The sequence below is a fragment of the Bubalus bubalis genome, chromosome 15 (genome assembly GCF_019923935.1).
Source record: "Bubalus bubalis isolate 160015118507 breed Murrah chromosome 15, NDDB_SH_1, whole genome shotgun sequence".
NCBI classification, from domain to species: domain Eukaryota; kingdom Metazoa; phylum Chordata; class Mammalia; order Artiodactyla; family Bovidae; genus Bubalus; species Bubalus bubalis.
In genome coordinates this window covers 39,075,997-39,099,088 of record NC_059171.1, presented here as the reverse complement: position 1 = coordinate 39,099,088, position 23,092 = coordinate 39,075,997, and the positions used below count along the sequence as shown (strand labels likewise).

Genomic DNA, 23,092 nt, shown 5'->3' with positions numbered 1-23,092 from the left:
CATGAACAGAGGCACCTGGTGGGCTACAATCCATGGGGTCTCAAAGAGTCAGATGCATTGAGCACATGCACACTAGCGCTAGCCGGCTTCCCCACATCCTGCTTGCCTCTCAGCCCTGCACGTCCAACCCACAGAGCCTGAAGACTCCCCTAAACCTCCTACTGACTAGGGAGCTCTGTCTTAATTGAAATGAGACAGACTGAGCTCTCCCTGCTTTACCAGTGGAGATGTTGTGGGAAAAACACAATCAGAATTGAAAACTATTCTCATCAAGACACACCCTAATTTCAGCCCTAACCCTCTCCTGAGCCATTTGACCAGAAGTAGCTACGTGGGGTCACTAGAGTCGGACATGACTGAGCGACTTCACTTTCACTTTTCACTTTCATGCATTGGAGAAGGAAATGGCAACCCACTCCAGTGTTCTTGCCTGGAGAATCCCAGGGACAGGGAGGCCTGGTGGGCTGCTGTCTCAGGGGTTGCACAGAGTCGGACACGACTGAAGCGACTTAGCAGCAGCAGCAGCAGCTACATTTAGGACTTTGGCACACATAAATCATTCAAATATTTTTCAAGTTCTGTGTCATGCCATCTAATTTATGCTGTGTATGTGTGTTAGTCACTCAGTTGTATCTGACACTTTGCGACCCGATGGACTGTAGCCCTCCAGACTCTTCTGTCCCTGGGATTTCCCAGGTAAGAATACTGGAGTGGGTTGCCATTCCCTTATCCAGGGGATCTTGCCAACCCAGAGATCGAACCCAGATCTTCTGCATTACAAGCAAATTCTTTGCCACCTTAGCCACCAGGGAAACTCCAATTTATGCTGTAGATTAAAGGAAATAAAATACACAATATGTTTTATATTAAAAAAAAAAAGTTGGAAGGTCATGGCCACCAATTACCCCTTGAGTATAAATAACTCCTAAATCCAGGTCTCTCCTCGTCCCTGGACCCATGTTTCCAATTGCCTGCTGGACACCTCCACCTGAGTATTCTATACCTTCTCAACTGTTTGTCCTCAAATTTAGTTCCATTCCAATGCAGGTCTATTGTCACCTTTGTATCTGTCAAGTTCTTGACATGAGGTAAGGCTAATAAGCTGGATAAGTACAAACACATCTATCCCATCACACCGTGGAGGCTGATTGGCACTGGCTGATTCTCAAGGACGTTTGTAGGACTAAGGACTCAGGAGACAGTGCAGAACTACTCAGGGATGTGTGTATTGTGGTCCCACACATCAGCAGTTCTCCTCAATCATGAATACTTCAGTGAAAGTGAAAGTGTCAGTCGCTCAGTTGTGTCTGACTCTGCGACCCCATGGACTGCAGCCCACCAGGCTCCTCTCTCCATGGAATTCTCCAGGCAAGAATACTGGAGTGGGTTGCCATTCCCTTCTCCAGGGGATTTTCCCAACACAGGGATCAAACCTGGGTCTTCTGCATTGCAGGCAGATTCCTTACTGTCGGAGCCACCAGGGAAGCCCTGAGTACTTAAGATAAAGGGTAATAAAACAGCAGAAGCACAGAACAGGCTCTAACAATAGTTTTTATTACTGTTATGATCATTTAGATAGATATACAGCCAAATCTGGCATTTGGGTGTCTGCTTTTCCATTTGGGGCCCTTTGCCCTGAGGGCAGAATCCCCCTTGCTCACTCAGATCCGCATTCTGAAGTTTCTGCTCACACTGCCTTTCCTCCTTGACTCATAGAAAGCGAAACCTGAAGGGAACATTAGAGATCATCTAGTTCAGTCTCTGTGTGTACAGATGAGGTCATGGAAATTGAAAGAATTGCTATGCCCATAGTCACAGAACTCCAGCAGCAGAGCTGTAACTAGAACTAAGATCAGCTGCCATGCTCCACTCTCTTCTTTCACAACCACACAGTGACGCAGAAAAGTTAACACCCTTCCCAGAGATATTTACAATTTCACAAGGTTCAGAGAGTCAAGCTGACCCAGCTTTAAGGGTACAACACCAGGGATCAAGCAGAGAGGAGGGCAGGGGTTTCCAAACTAGCTATTTATGAGGCTTCATATTCTAGAATGCATCTCAACAGCCTGGAGGACTAACATTTATACAAAGCTTTGTTGTCTCTCAAATGCCATTTGATATTCATGCCTTCATAGCTGGAGAGGAAACCACCTGAAGTGACTACCTTGTATTGCTGCAGAGTCTGCATGTCCTAACAGGATTCACCCTGTAATCTGGGCCTTCCTCTCATACATAAGAAAAACTTACATTATTTCCCCCAAAGAAAACTGAAGCTAGTAATAACTTCTCATTTCCCTTTCCAGGTGTTCTTTGTATTTTGACGAACTTGAGCTGGAGGAGGGACTAAAGGTGTGGGGTGATGTCATGAACCTGGGCTTGGACCCAGGAGTTCTCTGTGTTTACTCACCTTGGTGATTGTCAAGCCATTGCCCCTGGGCAGCCTAACTGGACTGCATGAGAGCCAACATGCCTAGTGCTAAGTCTTGCTTCTTGAATGCACTCTCTTCTCACAACCCCATCCTTTTTTAAACATTGGAAATAGCTTTGCCATTTCCATTTTCCTCCATCCCTGTCTCTCCCACTTCCTTCCCATTTATCTTAGCAAGGCAAATAAAAAAGAAACCATATTTAGAAAATATACTTAACCAAGCACGTCATAGATATGCAACAAGCACGCTGAGGTTAATCCCGTGATTGTTATTCTTCCTCTGCGTCTATGAATCAAGAAGCCCTGGAGAATCTGTGTGAATGCTAAGTTGCTTCAGTTATGTCCAACTCTTTGTGACCCCATGTACTGTAACCCACCAGACTCCTCTGTCTAGGGGATTCTCCAGGCAAGAATAATAGAGTGGGTTGCTATTTCCTTCTCCAGGGGATCTTCCCGACCCAAGGATCAAACTCATGTCTCTTATGTCTCTTGCACTGGGCAGGTGGGTTCTTTACCACTAGCACTGCCTGGGAAGCCTGGAGAATCTGGCATGTTATTAAATGTCATATATTCACACAGGCTGTACTTGATAAAGAAGAAAATATTACTTAAAAACTAACAAGGGAGAGGATTACGATTCTAGATAGAAATCTTGACATTATTCACAGAGTTTCCCATGGCTCCTAATAAGGAATCTACGGGATCTTTTCCACAAAGAACCCGTCCACTAGCATGAAATTCAAGTTCAACTTCATGTCTTTAAAAATCTTAACTGTTTTTCAGCCTATGCTATCATACATTCATGTTTGTATGAATATAAAATTCTCCCACAGTTTCTAATAAAATGAAAGCTTCAGTAAGATGCATCAAGTTTATTCTCTGACTCTCAATTGCCCCTGTAATGCTCCAACATGAAAAATCAAACTTAACCATCAAGGGAACCATTGGAAAAGCCATGTTCTTTGAAGGTCTGTGTTGCATATTTATTCTAAGCCTTTTTATTTTCCCACTGCAATGAGAAGCCTGTGCACTGCAATGAAGAGTAGCTCCCTCATTGTAGTTTTGATTTGCTTTTCTCTAATAATTAGTGATGTTGAGCATCTTTTCATGTGTTTATTTGCCATCTGTATGTCTTCTTTGGAGAAATGTCTATTTAAGTCTTCTGGCGCTCTGTGATGACCTAATAGGGTGAGGGGAGAGAGGCTCAAGAGGGAAGTGATATATGCATAATTATGGCTGATTTGCACTGTTGTATGGCAGAAATCAACACAATATTATAAAGCAATTTTCCTCCAATTAAAAAAATAAACTTAAAAAAAGAGTATCTCCCACTCACCCAACTAAAGAAAACCCACACACATCAATGAAGACCTAGCACAGTCAAAAATTAATTAATTAATTTAAAAAAAGAGAAGAAGGAACCAGAACAAGCTAGGTAGGAGGGGCAGAGAAGCAGTATAGTCAAGATCCACAAAGCCAAGGTAGACAATGTATAAATAGGATAATCATAATCGTAGAGGTTCTAACCGAAGTACAAAGGATCCAAACCCTATGTCAGGTTCCCCAGTCCTGGGGTCCTGCACCAGGAAGAAACCCCCGGAATCTGTGGCCTTGAAGGCTAGCAGGGCTTACATACAGAAGATCTGGAGGTCTGTAGGAAACAAATATTCCACTCTTGTAGGACACACAAACACACAGTCTCACATGATCTGAGACCCAGTGCAGAGCCAGTAAATTGAAAGGAGCCTGGGTCAGACCCATTTGCTAATCTTGGAGAGCCTTCTAGAGCAGCAGGAGACAACTGGAGCTCACTCTGGGGACATACATACTGGCATCAGAAATTTGAGGAGCTCGCTCTACCACAAGGATACTGGGACTGGCAAGTACCATTTTGGAGTCCTCTCTCCACCCTATTAGCACTGGAGGCTTGCCCACCCACCAGCAGGCCAGCCACAGGACCCTCAGGCCACATAGCCAGCCATGCTGGAACATGACCCAGTCTACCAGCAGGCCAGCAGCTACCATTCAAGGCAGGGCCTGGCAGCCAATAGGACTGGAGGCCAGCCCTGCCTTTCAGCATAGTAGTTAGCTCCACCACAACAGAAGGGCCCACGCAGTCTGCATATAAGGAACCCCGAGAACATCTCATTCTGATGACCAGAGGGGAGTGTGGTGCTGGGACAGGATGTCTCCTACATAAAGCCACTTCTCCAAGATAGGGAAAAAAAGAAACATAACTGACCTACCCAATTCATGGGAATAACAGAGAATTAGGCAAAATGAGGAGACACAGGAATATGTTCCAAACAAAGGAATGCGACAAACCCAGAAGAACTAAGCAAAGTAGAGATAAGCCATCTACCCAACCCAGTCCTACGTAATAAAGATGGTCAGTGAACTCAGGAGCATGGATGAACACAGTGAGAGTTTAACAAGAAGTTAGAAAATATAGAGAAGAGCCAAACAGAGCTGAAGAATACAATATGTGAAATAAAAAATACATTTGAAGAAATCGACTATCAAGTAGATTAGATAGTACAGTGGAATGAATTGAAAGAGTAGTGGAAATCACCCAAGCCAAACAGAAAAAAGAATTTTTAAAAGTGAGGGTAGTGTGAGAGACCTCTGAAATAACATGAAGCATCCTAGCATTCACATTATAGGGGCCAAAAGGAGAAGAGAGAGGGAAAGAGGCAGAGAATTCACTCGAAGAAATAACAGCTGAAGACTTCCCTAACCTGGGAAAGGAAACAGACATCCGGGTCTAGGAAGCACAGAGAGTCCCATCAAGACATATTATAAGTAAAATGCCCAAAATTAAAGATAAAGAGAAAATCTTTATTCTCTCAAGTAACAAAGGAAAAGCAACTAGTTATATACAAGAGAACCCACATAAGACTCTCCGCTGACTTGTCAGCAATAAGGAGAGAAAGGAGCGAAACAATATAGTCAAAGTGATGAAAGAAAACCTAAAAACCAAGAATATTCTACCTGTCAGAGCCATCATTCAGATTTGAAGGAGCGATAAAAAGTTTTACAGACAATCAAAAGATAAAAGAAATCAGCCCTACTAAACCAGCTTAACAACAAACGTTAAAAGGACTCCACTAAGCAATAAGGACAAGACCACATCTAGAAATATGAAAATTATGAAAAGAAAAGTCTCTCTGGTAAAGGCGAAAATACGGTGAAGGTAGTAGATCAACCCCTTATAAAGCTAGTAGGAAGGCGTTAAGTCATCTATATCCGCAATAAAGTAGTTAAGCACAAAACAGGAAAAGATGTAAAATAAGTCAAAACCATTAAAGATAGGGTGGGAGGGAATAAAAATTGCAGGGTTGTTGGAATGCATTTGAACTTAAGAGATCATCAACTTAAAATGAGCATGTATGTACACAGGGGTTGTTGTATATGACTCTTCAGTGTTATGGTCAAATTCCTTTCTCTTTTTTTAAAAAAATGCGTATCTATTCTAGATTTTCGGTTTTGCAGTTACCATACCTACAGTGACTGCTTTGATGCCAGGCCCTCTAACTGCTTGCCCAGGAGCTCCCTGTAGCAAGCTGCCCGTGTGCCTCTTACGTGAAGCTAATCATGCTTGATGCCCTGTCCCTTGTCCACAGTGGACAGGACCACAGAAACCTCAGATCAAGGAGATTCTGTCTATAGGTGGTCTGTGAGTGAGCTAGAATAAAAACTTTGCCTCGTAGAGATAAGGTGATTTTATTAGACACGGAACACCACCAGATTGGACACTTGGTATCAGGGGGAAGAAGCTGAAAGAAGACAGTGTTCAGATCTCCTGAGGCATCCAGAGGACGTTATCAGTAAGCAGCCATGAGTCATATGGTAGAGAAAGAACATACGAGTAAAATGAGAAGAGGGAGACGCAGCGAGAAACTGAGTCACGCCAACAATTACGAGAGCTGCCTGGGCTCCTGCACCTCTTTCCCATTTTCACACAGCATGCTAACTTCCCAGAGGCCTGCAGGTAAAGCTGTTCCTGGTGTCTGTGATTCCTGTTGTCCTTATATGAGAGATTGAAGAGGCACTCTGTTCCTTGCTACCAAGGAAAACCTAACAGACATAACGTCTCTAGGCATTTTCCACCCTGTATTGTCATTTTCTGCTTGTCCATCTCCCCACCTAGACTGGAAGCTCGCTGAGAGTTTTCTGTTCTGTGTGTGCGCTCAGTACTAGGCATGACGCCTGGACCACAGCAGAAATTAATAGTTGCTGTTCGAGTAAGTGGAAGGTTGTATGAGTAATGTCTTATAAATGTGTCCGGGTCCACGTTGTCGATCTCACACAGAAATGTCCCAAAGAGTAGCAACTGAATGCTATTAACTCTTTGGGACCACATCCAGCAGAAAAGCAAATGCAAATGATCCAGGAAAAACATTTCCTGGTGTTGACGATCCTCCAAAATACCTGCTAAAAATGCGGAAGGACTAGGAAGCTGATATCTGTGCTGGGATCTAAGCCTCTGGCTGGGCTGTGTACCTCTGCACAGAATGAACGGTAACAGAAGTGTTGTGGGGATTTTATAGAAATCAAAAGTACATGCAATTCTTCTGAAGGCTTGCTGATTACTCTCAGAGCATTGTGTTTTCATTTTGATCTCTGGAAAATATCAGGAACAAGGAAAGAACTTCCCACCCCGACCCCGCCAACCCCCGGCTCCATAGGAAAAACAGTATTGAAATAATACAAACATCTTGGATCGACCCTCTTTTGAAAGTAAGAAATGCCTCACCCTCCCAGCAGGCCCAAAGTCTGCACAGTTTGTCCGCCAAGAGAGTGAGATTTGGCAGCACTCCCTGTAAACTTCAACCGCAGGAGGCCTCTGATTGAATTGAAATTGTTTCCTCCGGTCAGATTTTGTTGGTGGTACACCCGCCTCAGGATGTGAATTCATCATGTTTGCTGTGGGGTGAGATTGGGGCAGTTGGAAAGGGCACAAGAGAGTGAATGTGAGTATTGGTGTGTGTGTGTGTGTGTGTGTGTGTGTGTACCCATTTATTCCCTGATGTCACCAATAAAGGCATTGACACTACCCAAAAGAATTCTGGAAGATTTGATGCAGTCTTACTTAACCTCGATATCTTTTAAAGTGATTCAAATTTTATTAACAAAAGTAAGGAAATTGGAAAATGGAAATGGCAAACTGGCAGTAAATTTTGCACAAGTCGTTAACCTGGCCTCCACTGATGGCACACACATACTTAGAACCTTTGGGGAGCAAGCGATGCGAAGACCCATCCTCTGGCTTCATTGGGAAGGAGGGAGTTGGGGAAGGAAGCAGGTTTGGGCTGTAAGAAAGTTTCACCTTGACATTTAGTGGGCCAGTATCTTGCCTTGTTCTTTTTCAAAGGAACCCTGACCATCTAAATGAGGTCACTATTTCTTTTACTGTGGTCAAAAACATATAACTTAAATTTGACATCTTAACCATGTTTAAGTGTATAGAAGTACAACTTCTATTGTGAAACAAATCTCTAGAGCTTTTAAATCTTCTAACACTGAAACTCTGCACCCTCCTAATTCCTGCTTCCTCCTCCCATTGGCCCTTGGCAAGCACCTTTTTTCTTTCTCTTTCTGTGATTTTGACTACTCTAGTTGCTTCACATAAGTGGAATCATGTATTTGTCCCTTCTCTACTGGCTTATTACACTTAGCATAATATCCTCAAGGTTCAACTGTGTCATACATATGATAGGGTTTCCATCCTTTTTAAGGTTACAAAATGTGTGCACTACATTTTCTTTATCCATTTGGATGTCAATAGACATTTGGGTTGTTTCCATCTCTTGGCTATCATGAATAACGTTGCAAGGAACACCGATGTGTAAATATCTCTTTAAGGCTGTGCTTTGAGTATTTGGGGATATAAATTTAGAGATGGGATCGCTGGTACTCATGGTAGTTCCATTTTGAACTTTTAGAGGAACCTTCATAATACTCTCCATAGTGGCTGCTTCCTTTTTCATTCCCACCAAGAGTGCACAAGACTTCCATTGTCTTCACGTCCTTGTTAACACTTGTTATTTTTTGTTCTTTTGATTGTAGTCATGCTAATGGGCAAGAGGTGATATCTTATGATAGTTCTGATTAGGAATCTCTATTTTACATGAGTGATGTTCAGGGACCATTGGTGATGGACAGGGAAGCCTGGCGTGCTACAGTCCATGGGGTCAAAGAGTCAGACGTGACTGAGTGACTGAATTGAACTGATTTTACATGAAGAGACTGAAGCTGTCATTGGAGGGGTGGGAAAGATTTTCCTTCTGTTCACTAGATCTAGGACTTGACCTTCTATGTTGGAAAATGTGCTAGCCTAGTTCTATCCTCATGGTGCTCCCGTGCTGGGATTCTAACAAGTGCTCCCCAGGGTCTGAGCAGTGCACTAGGGAGTAACTGAAGCCACAGGACAAAAATATAAAGGCAGAAGAGATACCAGTTCAGCAGTCCTGGTCAACTTAAATCACTGTTCATAACAAGTGCAAATATATTACAAAACATCACATAACATTTATGTACAATTTGAGAGATAAAGCACAAGACTTTGTGGAACTTTCTGGAAACACCTCAGTGGGATGCTCTAAGCCATATCCAGGACAATCCTGAGAGATCCATGCTCTCTCTCCTCTGCCACTAGAGAACTGGAGGGAAGGTTTGAAAAGCACTAGCATAGTCCTCAGAGTCCCATGAACATGTTTTTCTTTTCTTATTTGGTTAGAGAATCTTGGGGGTGGAAAAAAAATTACAGAACATCTGAACCCTCCCTGTCATCTTACAAATGCGAAAAGAAGGGCCCCCAGAGGTGAAGGCGGTGCTCAGGTTCCCACTACAGTGCTTCCTCCTCCCCCAGCCAATGCGGATGTGCCTGATGACAGCTTAGAGGATTTCTGTTGCTGAGAGAAAAGTCATAGGCATAGCGGGACCACAGAAGTGCTCACGCTGCATCTCATATATGCAGAGGAAATGCATTTTTTTTTTTTTTGCTCTGCATTTGATTTGATTTGGTCCCACTGGCTAGTTTGTGAGAAAACAATAACAAAATCTCTGTTTTGAGCTTTAATCCAACGCGATACACTTAGTTCCTTAGGTGATGCTCAGCCTATGCCTTTATACTTCTCCTTCCCCTATCCTCTCCAGAAGGCTAGGTGCTCCAGGCAGCCCAGTGACCTCATGGAGGTCTGGTGACTGGGTCTGAGGACTGACCTGCTGCTCTCTGGACCAGCTGCAGACTGGCTCTTCTGAACTCCTCCGGGAATCTTTGGTTTGAGCGGTTCCTGATTGTTCAGCTGGTGTCTGTCGCTAGCATCCTGCCGCTGATAAACTCGCAGTCTCTTCTTTGTCAGCCCATTCAGGGCAGGGGGCCCCTCTCCGCTGCCTTGGCCTCCCCCGTGGCTTTCCTCAGTGACTGGCCCCTCTGAGTTTCTGCCCATCCTCCATCTGGCCCTCTGGCTCCCACAGGCCCTGGCCCCACCCTATCTCTGCTGTAAGGCCACTGCATTTGCCCACAGTGGGCCCTGTGTGGACGCCCTCATGCCCAACATCCAGGTCACGTGCAGGCCACGGGCAGCTCCAGGAGGTGCTGAAGACCCTCTCTCCATCTGGACACACTGCTCTATTGGTTCTGTTTCTCTGGAGAACCCTAACTAAAACAGAGCAGCCCACCAGGTTCCTCTGTCTATGGAATTCTCCAGGCAAGAATACTGGAATGGGTAACCATTCCCTTCTCCAGAAGATCTTCCTGACCCAGGGATCAAACCCAGGTCTCTGGCCTTGCAGGCAGATTTTTTTACCATGTGAGCCGCTAGGGAAGCCCCCCTAAAGAAGCGTCCTAAATTCTTACTTGATCTATATAAGCAGAGCAGTTTTAGGTCAAGTCAGCAAGTCTAACCTGAATCATAAAAACAGAGGGTCATAGCCCTTTAATCAGCTCTAAGACTTGAGCCAGTACAGACCCAGAACCCCTTGAATGAAGGAGAGGCCAGTCCTGTTAAGAAAGGAGCCCCATAAGTCTGACAGATGTTGTTGCTCCAGAGCCTCCCATGCCAGTCAGCCATGGTCAACCCATTGCCATCAATGGCAAGCCCTCAGATGGTGTCTCCTTAGAGGTAAGGGACCTGGAAACCAAGAAGTGATTGCTCATCCAATCCTTAAAGCTATGTTAACAGATTGGAGTTGTTTGCAGAAAAATTTCCGAAGAGCAGAAAACTTTTGTGCTCTGGGTACTAGTTATAAATGTTCCTGATTTCACAGAATAATTCCAGGATTTATGTGTCAAGGTGGTGACTTCACATGCCACCATGGCACTGGTGGCAAGTCCATCTATGGGGAGAAATTTGATGATAAGAATTTTGCCCTGGACATATGAGTCCTGGCATCTAGTCCATGGTGACATAAACGGCTCCCAGTTTTCCGTTTGCGCTGCCAGGACTGAATGGTCAGATGGCAAGCACGTGATCGTTGACAAAGTGAAAGACAGCATGAATGTTGTGAAAGCCATGGAGTGTTTCGGTCCAGGAATGGCAAGACCAACAAGAAAATCACCATTGCAGACCATGGACAAAGCTAATAAATTTCACTTGTGTTTTATCTTAACCACCAGACCACTCCTTCTGTAGCTCAGGAGAGCACACCCTCACCCCCATCTGCTTGAAATATCCTACGGTCTTTGTGCTCCCACTGCAGTTCTTTGGGTTCCATATTTTCTTTGGGTTCCAGCTGGATTGCAAAGTTTATGATTATGAAATAAAAACTTAACAAAAATAGAAAGCAAGGACTCCAGCGCACTGCTAAAAGGTGTACTGTTAATCTTTCTCCCAGTCTTCCCCAAAGGGACCTACAGTTTTATCAGGGCTACTATGCATTTAGCAAAAGGAAGTAATCAGAACTTATAGGATCTAGACACTAATTCCAAGAGATCCAAAATGTTACTGTGGTCCAGCTCAGAATATGAGCTTATGAAAGTCAGGTGATTGACAGAGTGTTAGCTCAGGTCTGTCTCACAGCAGGCCCAGTGGGTCCTGAACCTATCCTTGGTTATTTCCTGAGTTGTGGAATGCATAACTGGAATAGATATATGCTAGCAGAATTCTCACATTGATTCCCTGATCTATGAGCTTTAATAGTGGGAAACGCCAAGTGGAAGCCACTAAGACTGCCTCTACCTAAGAAAATAGTAAGCTGAAAGCAGGGCCACATTACTAGAGAGACTGTAGAAATTAGTGCCACCATCAAGGACTTGAAAGATAAGAGGGTCATAATTTCCACCACAATCCCATCTCCCTCACCTATTTGACAAATACTGCAGATAAACAGGTCTTGGGCAGCACCAGTTGATTATCGTAAAGTCAGCCAGCTGATGACTCCAATTGCAGCTGCTGTAAGAGATGTGGTTTCACTGCTTGTGCTAATTAACACATCCCCTGGGAGCTAGTGGCTTCTCGGGCAACTCAGATGGTAACGATTGATCTAGCAAGTGCTTTTTCCTCCATTCCTGTCCATAAGGCCCACCAAAAGCAATTTGCTTTCATCTGGCAAGGGTATCAATATACCTTCACTGTCCCTCTTCAAGGTCCTATCAACTCTCCTGCCCTAAGCCATAATCTAGTTCACAGGGACCCCTCTTCCTCAAGATACATGCTGGCTCATGGTATTGATGAAATTATGCTGATGGGACCTAGTGAGCAAGAAGTAGCAACTACTTTAAGACTTGTGAGTAAGACATTTATGTGTCAGAGGGTAAGAAATAAATTAGACAAAAGTTCAAGGGCCTTCCACGGCAGTGAAATTCTTAAGGGTCTAATGGTATAGCTAGTCGAGATATCTATTCTAAGGTGAAGGATAAGTGGTTGCATCTGATCCCTCCTACAACCAGAAAACAGGCACAATGTCTCTTGGGGCTCTTTGGATTTTTGGAGGCAACAATATTCCCCTCATCTGAGTGTGTTACTCCAGCCCACTTATCAAATGACCCCAAAACATCTTAGTTTTGAATGGGGCCCAGAACAAGAGATGCCTCTCCAAAAGGCCCAGGCCACTGTGCCAGCTGCCCTGCCACTAAGACCACATGAACTGGCAGATCCAATGGTCTCCTACTGACACTTCAGGTAGGAGGCTCTTTGGGGCCCTACAGGTGAATGTCGGCGCAGTTCCTTAGGATTTTCAAGCAAATCCCTGCCATCCTCTGCAGATAACTACTCTCCTTTTGATGAATAGATCTCAGCCAGCTGTATTGGGCCTTCAGAGAGACTCAGTGCTTAACCACAGACCAAGTTACCAGGCAACCTGAGCTGCCCATTGTGAAATGAGGGTTATCTGACCCATTAAGCCATCAAGCTGGGCATGCACAGCAGCACTCCAGCACCAAATGGAAGTGGTGTATATGTGATAGGGCCAAGCAGTCCCATACACAGTGAAAGAGCCTTTCGAAGACTCAGTTATAGCACCAACTAGGTGGCAGTAACTTGTAGGTGAGGTTCTCCAGAAGACTGTGTGTGCTCAGAATCAGCATCCAAAATATTAGCTGTCCCATAGCCAGGATGCAAGGGTCCAGGAATCAAGGGGTGGAAATGGGTGTAGCACCTCTCATTCTTACCGCTAATGACCCACTGGCCAAATGTTTGCTTCCTGTTCCCATGGCCTTAGGCTCTGATGGCCTGTAGATATTCATTCTAAAGGGAAGAATGCTTCCACCATGGGATACAATGATGATTTTATTGAACTGGAAGTTAATACTGCCACCCCATCACTTTGGGCTTTTTGTGCCTCTGAACCAGGCAAAGAAGGGAGTCGGTATGCTGGTTGGTGTGACTGATCCTGGCCACCAAGAGGAAAGGGGATTACTACTCTACAATGGAGGTGAGGAAGAGTATGTTAGAAATAGAGAAGATCCCCTGGGAATTCTCTTAGTGATTAAGGTCAGTGGAAAACTACAACAGCCAAATCCAGGCAAGACTACCACTGGCCCAGAACCATCCAGAATGAAGCTTTGGGTCACTCCACCTTGCAAAGAACTATGACCAACTGAGGTGCTTGCCGAAGGTAAAAAGAATACAGAATGAATAGTAGAAGAAGGCAAATACCAGAATGACCAAGTGACCAGTTTCAAAAATGAGAACTGTAATTTTCATGAGTATTTCCTCGTTGTTTTGTTATGAATATGTACATATACATTTGAGGTTTTCTTCTCTCTTTTATCCCATTATCTTGAAACATAAGATGTATTGACTTTATATCATAGTGTTTAAGTAGTGTTAACTTTACTTCATGGTATTTAAGTTACAGGATATCAAGAAGAATAAACATCACTCAAGGACTTCTGATGAGGAGGTTAGTGTGTAAGTAACAGCCCTTGAACACAGAAAGGGTGAGAGAGATGTCTCTTAAACTCACTCCATCATTTGAAATTTGGAGTAGAAAAAGTTGTCCAATGAGTAGCTTGATAGACCCAGGGCCCACCTCAAACAGGCGGTACAAGGGCCTCTAGCAGAGTAGATATGCGTCTGACACCCCAACACCAGCCTCTGTGACTTTACAGGCTGTGATTAATGTCTGAGACTCTCCCTTGGCCTCACACTAAAGGAGTCACTTTCCTTTGAGAAGATGAAGGAGCTTCAATTATGAGCTTGCCTTCAGCAAACACATTAAGCTGAAGACCAGAGGCCCTTGCCCATTTCTCCCCTGAATTATATATACCCTAGAAACCTTGTATGACCTCAAGAGGGAGGAATTGAGAACCCTAAATCAATAACTGAAACTGGAGACATGTCCAACTAGGGCTAACCGTTGCCTATTTATATTCATTTAGTCATAAAAATAAATGTGACATTTCTTGAGTCTTAGGGTCATGGAGTAATTTGTATCTATTACATTTATATGAGAAATTCCACAAAGTCATAGAAATAAATCATAATTAGTTATACAATTGATGGTTAACTTTATTGTTATTATTGAATCACTATACTTGCACTGAATCTTTCTGAGCTAGGTTTAAGTTCTATGTCTAATGGCAGTGCTAGGAGTACAAGGACCATGAAGACACTCAGTCTTGATGATGGCTTAGTCTACACTTGTAAGTGTGGCAGCATTCCATAATTCTCACGTGGAGAAGTTCTACCTTCTGATGTCATTTTGTCTTCTCACTCCACTTCTTCTCCCTCTTTTTAAAAAAATTTACCTAACATTTATTGTTAGATTTCTGCGTGCTGGATTTTGAAGAAAACAAGAAAATAGGAAATCCATGTTCTTGAGGACCTTACAGACCAGAGGCATACAAGAAAAAGAACTCAGAATGTGATTTGTCAGGATATCACAATGGGCCAGAAGAGCAACCTGTGGCTTAGCCTTTTGTCTCCATTTTTCAAAATGAGGAGAATTATATTTTCCAGCCAACAAAATCATGAAACAAACTGGATGAATGTTCCAAAAGCAGAAAGTAAGTTAGTGAGTCACATCACAGAACGACTGTATCCTAATTAATGCAAGACTGTTCCATGCTGGAAATCAGGCAGAATGCTTTGGCAGTGACTCTTAAAAAACAAGCGTTGACATCATTGTCAGTTTCAATTACCAGGGACTCAAGTTTCCACAGTGGTTAACAGGACTGTGCTCACAAACCTTTCACTGTGGAATTTAGGATCCTTGAACATCATCACAGGTGTGGTTTAAAAGAAGTCGCCTGACACATATATACAATGGAATATTACTCAGCTATTAAAAAGAATGGAATAATGCCATTTGCAGCAATATGAATTGACCGGCTGCTGCTGCTGCTAAGTCGCTTCAGTCCCGTCCAACTCTGTGCGACCCCATAGATGGCAGCCCACTAGGCTCCCCCATCCCTGGGATTTTCCAGGCAGGAATACTGGAGTGGGTTGCCATTTCCTTCTTCAATGCATGAAAGTGAAAAGTGAAAGTGAAGTCACTCAGTCGTGCCCAACTCTTAGCAACCCCATGGACTGCAGCCTACCTGCTGCTGCTGCTGCTGCTGCTAAGTCACTTCAGTCATGTCCGACTCTGTGTGACCCCATAGACGGCAGCCCACCAGGCTCCCCCATCCCTGGGATTCTCCAGGCAAGAACACTGGAGCGGGTTGCCATTTCCTTCTCCAATGCATGAAAGTGAAAAGGGAAAGTGAAGTCACTCAATTGTGTCCGACTCTTAGCGACCCCATGGACTGCAGCCTACCAGGTTTCTCCGTCCATGGGATTTTCCAGGCAAGAGTACTGGAGTGGGGTGCCATTGCAACCTACCTAGAGAGTATCAAACTGAGTGAAGTTAAGTCAGAGAAAGAGAAATATCATATGACATCCCTTATATGTAGAATGATACAAATGAATCATTCTGAAATGAATCAAATGAACGAATGAATACAAATAAATCAAAAAGAAATGATACAAATGAACTTACAAAACAGAAAGAGATTCACAGACTTGGAGAATGAACTTATGGTTACCACAGGGGAAGGATGGGGTTAGGGATAGTTAGGCAGTTTGGGATGGACATACACACACTGCTGTATTTTTTTGTTTGTTTGTTTATCGCTTTAATTATATAAACTCCAACAATATATATCTCAAAAATTATTCTAAATTAAACTACAATTCAAAGCACGTTCTAAAAATTTATTATTTTTTTTTCTTTATAATGTATTGGTTCTGCCACACATCAACATGAATCCGCCAAGGGCGTACACGTGTTCCCCATCCTGAACCCCCCTCCCACCTCCCTCCCTGTACCATCCCTCTGGATCATCCCAATGCACCAGCCCCAAGCATCCTGTATCGAACCTGGACTGGCGATTCATTTCATATATGATATTATACATGTTTCAATGCCATTCTCCCAAATCATCCCCCCCCCCCACAGAGTCCAAAAGACTGTTCTATACATCTGTGTCTCTTTTGCTGTCTCGAATACAGGGTTATCATTACCATCTTTCTAAATTCCATGTATGTGCGTTAGTATACTGTATTGGTGTTTTTCTTTCTGGCTTACTTCACTCTGTATAATAGGCTCCAGTTTCATCCACCTCATTAGAACTGATTCAAATGTATTCTTTTTAATGGCTTAGTAATACTCCATTGTGTATATGTACCACAGGTTTCTTATCCATTCATCTGCTGATGGACATCTAGGTTGCTTCCATGTCCTGGCTATTGTAAACAGTGCTGCGATGAACATTGGGGTACACATGTCTCTTTCAGTTCTGGTTTCCTCTGTGTGTATGCCCAGCTGTGGGATTGCTGGATCATAAGGCAGTTCTGTTCCAGTTTTTTAAGGAATCTCCACACTGTTCTCCATAGTGGCTGTACTAGTTTGCATTCGCACCAACAGTGTAAGAGGGCTCCCTTTTCTCCACACCCTCTCCAGCATTTATTACTTGTAGACTTTTGGATCGCAGCCGTTCTGACTGGCCACACTGCTGTATTTAAAATGGATAACCAACAAGGACCTACTGTAACTCTGCTCGATGTTATGTGGCAGCCTGGATGGGAAGGGAGTTTGGGGGAGAATGGATACATGTATATGTATATTGGCTGAGTCCCTTTGCTCTTCACCTGAAACTATCACTACATTGTTAATTAACTATACCCCAATACAAAATAAAGTTTTTCTTTTTTTTTTTTTTTTTTAATAAAAGAAGTCAACTGTTAGCCCTCCCATGGCATCACTATGCTCAGAATATGAGGCAAGATTCTAGGTTCCTAACCTTACTTCCCAGAGAAGGTGATGGCACCCCACTCCAGTACTCTTGGCTGGAAAATCCCATGGATGGAGGAGCCTGGTAGGCTACAGTCCGTGGGGTCACTAAGAGTCAGACATGACTGAGTGACTTCACTTTCACTTTTCACTTTCATGCATTGGAGAAGGAAATGGCAACCCACTCCAGGGTTCTTGCCTGGAGAATCCCAGGGACAGGGGAGCCTGGTGGGCTGCCGTCCATGGGGTTGCACAGAGTCCTACACGACTGAAGCGACTTAGCAGCAGCAACCTTACTTCCTATGCCCCCACCTCTAGCCTTCTTCCAGGGCGAAGAGCAAGGACCTACTCATCCTGATGGGGAGAAAGAGGAGATCTCCCATAATGTTCTTTTGATTACAGGCGGGATGGCCCAGTGGATCTCAGTCTTGTATTTCTCATCCCAATTAATATGTTTCCAAGAGACCTGAGAGGCCTAGTGTCTGAAAGTTGTCACCCAAGGAATATGGACCTGTTTAACTGCAAAATCTCACATCTTTGACTTTTGTGACACTTGCTTATTTAGTAATAAACAAGATTATTATTTAATCTTGGATTGAGTGATTGTAATGAATGACTGTTTCAATTACACAGCTAAACTCCCTGTACAGTCCATAGAAATTTTACGTACAAAACAGAGAAACAGAGAGAGGAATACAGCCTGAATGTTAATTTCCTAAAAGAAAAAGGAAAAAAGGGAAATCAAGTAAGAAATTAATAAAATATTTTTATGTATAAATATTTTCATTTTTATAGTGTGGCACTGGTTTTTATCGCCCTCTTTCAATGTGCTTGCCTTAATGCCTTTTATTTGACAAGTTCAATAGTTAAATGCATCTTTAAAAAACCCAGATTTCTGAAATGTATACATCATTGGCAAATGGATTTTGGACACACTATCTAATATAAACTCTTTCATTTGAAAGATCAAAAATACTGTTAAAACGATGTTGAATTATTTGTTTGAATTAACCTGAATAATGAAGAACCATAGGCAGAAGTAAAAAGATGAGGCACAGTTTTCTAGCATCCAAATGCTTATTCTTGCTCAAAATTTCAGCTCACGGCATAGACCACAGTAGGTAATTGAGAGCAAAACATCCAACTGCTAAGCAGAAAACCTTGGAGGTGGATTTTCAAAATGCATCCTAAGTTGACTAAAGCCCAGAATGTCTTGAAATTTCAGAAGTGACAATAAAATCTAGGTCCTATTATAAATTATATGTGGTGACTTCAGCTGAATCAAAATTATACAAAGCACCAGCCTAGTAATTAAAAATGTTTAAAATTTTAAATTGCACAAATAACATGTCCAAGTGTTGCTGTTAGACTATAATAGCACTATGCCATCTTCATTTTTCTTTTTCCTCTTGAGTTGAGACCCATTAACAAATTGGATTGGGATATTTGTGGGTCTGTGCTTTCATCTGGACAAGATGTTGGGATTAAACCAGAAGTCAGTGCAGACACAAAACCAGGAGAGAGAGGACAAGCAGAAGTAGCAAAGGCACCGCTGCCAAGTCCCGTCAATAAAGTCTGGGTGGTGGGCGGGTGATCGCTGAGTGCGGCCCCTCTCCCGCTCTGCAGGCTCCCTTCCCAGTGGACAGTCAGGCCAGCTGTCTAGGCGGCAGGACTAGCCCTCCTCTCCAAAGCCCAGACCTGTGGGAAAATCTTCATTGGCTAGTAATTGATTCCACCCTGCCAGCTCCATTACCCCAGGCTCCAGTCAAACTGGCAGCAAGCTGGGGAAGGCAGTCCACTGAAGGGGTGAGGGGGCGGGAGCAAAGGCCATCAGATCCCCCCCTGCAATTAACACTAATCTGAAAATTGGCCTCTGACAGCAAAGCCCAGCACCTGACAGCTAATTACTTATGTCAGGCTGATGTGCACTTCACACGGAAAGGTTATTTATCAGAGACCGGACTGTGTTCCTCCTCCCCCACGTTTTTTTCTATTTGTCTTAGTTGCAAACAGTGGGGAATTGTTCCTGGTTGCTTAGATCCTGGAAACCCTGGAAGTTCTTATACTTCATTTAACTGACAGGCTCCTAAATATCCTTTCTAAGACCTGGCCCACGTGTGTTGTGCTGCCCACCTGGACTGGAGACCAGAGAAAGACGGAGATATCCCAGAGGGTGGGCCTCATCTCCTTTTATAAATGGAGCCAAAGTGGTGGAGATGTGGGAAATCTAAAAAATCAACATAGATGCAATAAGAAATTCAAGACGGGCAAACCAACTTTGTTCATCTCATTTTCAAAAAGCCAATCTGATGTATGGATAGCAAGGGGGAAAAGGGTGGAGGTGAGAGTAATTGGGAGATTGGGATAGACACATAAGCCCTATTGATACTATGTATTAATATAAAGTAGACAACTGATGGGAGCATAGTGAACAGCACAGGAACTCTACTTAATGTACTGTGGTGGTCTGAATGGGAGGGAAATCCAAAGAGGAGGGGGCATAGGTATATGCATGGTTGACTCATTTTGCTATGCAGTAGAAGCTAACACAACATTTTAAAGCAACTATATACTTCAAAAAAAATTAATTAATAAAAGAAAAAAAATGGAACAAACAGCCAGTCCACACAGAGAAGATGCATCAAGGGCTTATTCTACAAATGGAATCAAAAGCATGCTGTCTTAAGTTATTTAAAAATATTTTCTCTAATCTTCATATATCTGTAGAGTAAGTGTCTAGGTGACCCACTCAGATATACTATCTTTAAGTTGGTGATTTGACCTGCCTTGAGAATAATGAAAGTGGTTATCAGTGAGGAAGAGGAGTTTATATAGGACTTTCCCTTTCTACTGTGTCCTTTCAGTCAACAAATATTTTCTGAGCATATATTTAATATGCTAGTCATTGTGCTGTGTCCCGGGCACATGAGATAGATACTTTTCTCCCTCTTAGGATGGGTTGGAGAGTGACACAGACAAGTAAGGAAATTATAATACAGTGTAGCATTATACAATTTGACAATGGTGAAATACAAAATTTGGAAAGACTTAAACCAGAATCTGGGTATTCTGGTTGCTCAGCAGTAAAGAACCTACCTGCAATGCCGGAGTTGCAGATTCGATCCCTGGTTCAAGAAGATCCCCTGGAAGAGGAAATGGCAACCTACTCAGGTATTGTTGCCTGAAAAATCGCATGGACAAAGGAGCCTGGCGGGCTACAGTCCATAGGGTCGCAAAAGAGTCAGACACGACTTAGAGACTAAACAACCGACAAAACCAGGATCTAAACTAAATTTATATGGTACATAAAATGGTCTCTAAGCTGAGCTATGAATAAACAGGAGTCAGGCAGGCAAAGGAGGGAGTGCATAGCAGTGGAGAATAGAAAAGACAAAGGAAATATCACATACACAAAACCTGACATGAGAGAGAATTCAGCAGCGTTGGAGCCTAGAGAAGACATGACCCAGATGAGGCTGATATTTGAGGCTCGTGGTGAATTTGTCTGAAGCTTTTCCAAGTAGAAATTATAAGGCTTCTGGTTTAGTGGACATTTCATGATCCATTCTTTCTCTCCTCTCTCATCCAACTCAATCTGACTTTATGTATCCAAGTCCTGGACCAGGCCATGCCAGGGAAATCCAGTCCCTTCAGGTTATTGGGTAAGTATTAGAGCAAGAGGGGGCTTCCCAGGTGGTGCTAGTGGTACAGAATCTGCCTACAATACAGGAGATCTGGGTTCAATTCCTGGGTTGGGAAGATCCCCTGGAGGAGGAAATGGCAATCCACTCCAGTATTCTTGCCTGGTAAATCCCATGGACAGAGGAGCGTGGTAAACTATAGTCCACAGGGTCACAAAGAGTTGGACATGACTGAGCAAGCCTAAGCATGAGAGAGCAAGCATCAGGGGACCTGGGATAATAGATAACTGCAATTTTTTGTTCATCAGCTACCTATCTTACCAGTGGGCCTCCCTCTCCCTCATCACATGTGAGTCTAGGTTTTCATAAGGATTAATTTATTTATCTAACAAATGATAACTGCATCTCTATGCCAGTGATGGGAGGCACCAAGGATACTGAAGTGAACAAGGCAGGCATGGCCTCTGTCTTTGAAAAGCTAGTATATATTCTAAGGAGTAGATAGATATGAAACAGTTAAATAAATCATCAAAAATGTCCTGTGTGGTCAGTGCATTAAAAAATTAAGAAATACCTTATTGGGACTTCCCTGGTGGTCCATTAGCTAAGATTCTGCTCCACTCCCAATGCCTCCAAAGCAGGAGGCCCAGGTTCAATCCCTGCTTGGGGAACTAGATGCCACCTGCCGCAACTAAAAGTGTGCATGCTGAAACTACAGATCCTACATGCCACAGCTAAAACCTGGTGCAGCCAAATACATACATATATATATATATATATTTTAAAGTACATTATCTAAAATCACCATCTGTATGAAACTGTTTTGAAAGCTGTACATAATAACTAAAATGAAAGAGACTGTCATTAAGATATCCCCAATATGAAGTCAAAGGCTTCTCTGGTGGCTCAGTGGTAAAGAATGCACCTGCCAATGCAGGAGACACGAGTTCAATCCCTGGATTGGGAAGATCCCCTGGAGAAAGGCATGGCAACCCACTCCAGTATTCTTACCTGGTAAATCCCATGGACAGAGGAGACTGCCGGGCTTCAGTCCATGGGGTTGCAAAAGAGTTGGACGTGACTTAGTGACTAAACAACAGCAACAACAATGTGAAGTCATAGATGAAAAGACAGAAGAAAGAAAGGTGTATGAGTTGAGATCTTGGCACATGTCTGGTACTGGGCTATCACCACATTGTGCGTTATGTGTACCATTTCACTGGTTTCTCATAACAAGAACGTGTGCGTGCATGCTAAGTCACGTCAGTCGTGTCTGACCCTTTGCAACGCTATGGACAGTAGCCCCCCAGGTTCCTCTGTCCATGCAAGAATACTGGAGTGGCTTGCCATGCCCTTCTCCAGGGGATCTTCCCAACCAGGGATTGAACCTGCAGCTCCTGCATTGTAGGTGGATTCTTTACCTTTGAGCCACCTGGGAAACCCCCATAACAAGCCTATGAGAGTGTTACCATTTCCCTGATTTTGCCAGTGAAGTTACCAAGATGCTGAGTTAAAGACCTACTCAAGGCCATCCAGTTAGTAAAGGAGGGAATGGTAAAGTTTGGGCCCCCATTCCGACCCACCAAGAAGGCAACCTTGTCAGCACCTCAGCAGATTTCATTCTTTAGGACCAAAGAACTCGCTCCCACCAAGACTAGGGTCACATAATGCAGCCAGAACAAAGCTGACTGGAACATTCTGCAACTCCTGGAGACCACCTTTTCCCTTAGTTGAAGTGTCAGCTTGTATCATCCTGAGAGATTCTTTATACCTTCTTAGGCATGAGACCCTTTTCCTAAGACTGCTAGATGTTGTGTGCATGCTTGTGCGCTTAGTCGCTCAGTCAGGTCCAACTCTTTGCAACCCATGGACTGTAGCCCGCCAGTCTCCTCTGTCCATGGGCTTATCCAGGCAAGAATACTGGAGTGGGTTGTCGTGCCCTCCTCCAGGGGATCTTCCTGACCCGGGGATCGAACTCATGTCTCCTGCACTGGATTTTTTACCACTGATCCACCTGGGAACACAAATGTAATTTCTATCCCAATCTTTCTACCACTCAGCCCTTTAATAAGTGTGCTACTGACTGTAGAAAAACTCATCAAGCGTGTGCTTTTGAAAGGTAGAGAAATAGAAATCAAAAGCAGAAAGGTGGGGCTATTCATTGTTTCTGAAAACAGAAAAGCAGAGGACTAGACCTAAAAAAAACAAAGACATTGCAAACAGATGTAACACCACACAAGCGTTTGTCATACCCCCTCAGTAGAGTTCAGACGGGCCCCCAATGGCAGAATTATTACTGTACAGC

General features: G+C 43.5%; 1 pseudogene; it reads left to right on the top strand.

Moving 5' to 3' along the window:
* The first annotated feature begins 6,630 nt into the window (after positions 1–6,630).
* On the top strand, positions 6,631–11,015 carry LOC112577653 (annotated as a pseudogene).
* Positions 11,016–23,092: the final 12,077 nt, after the last annotated feature.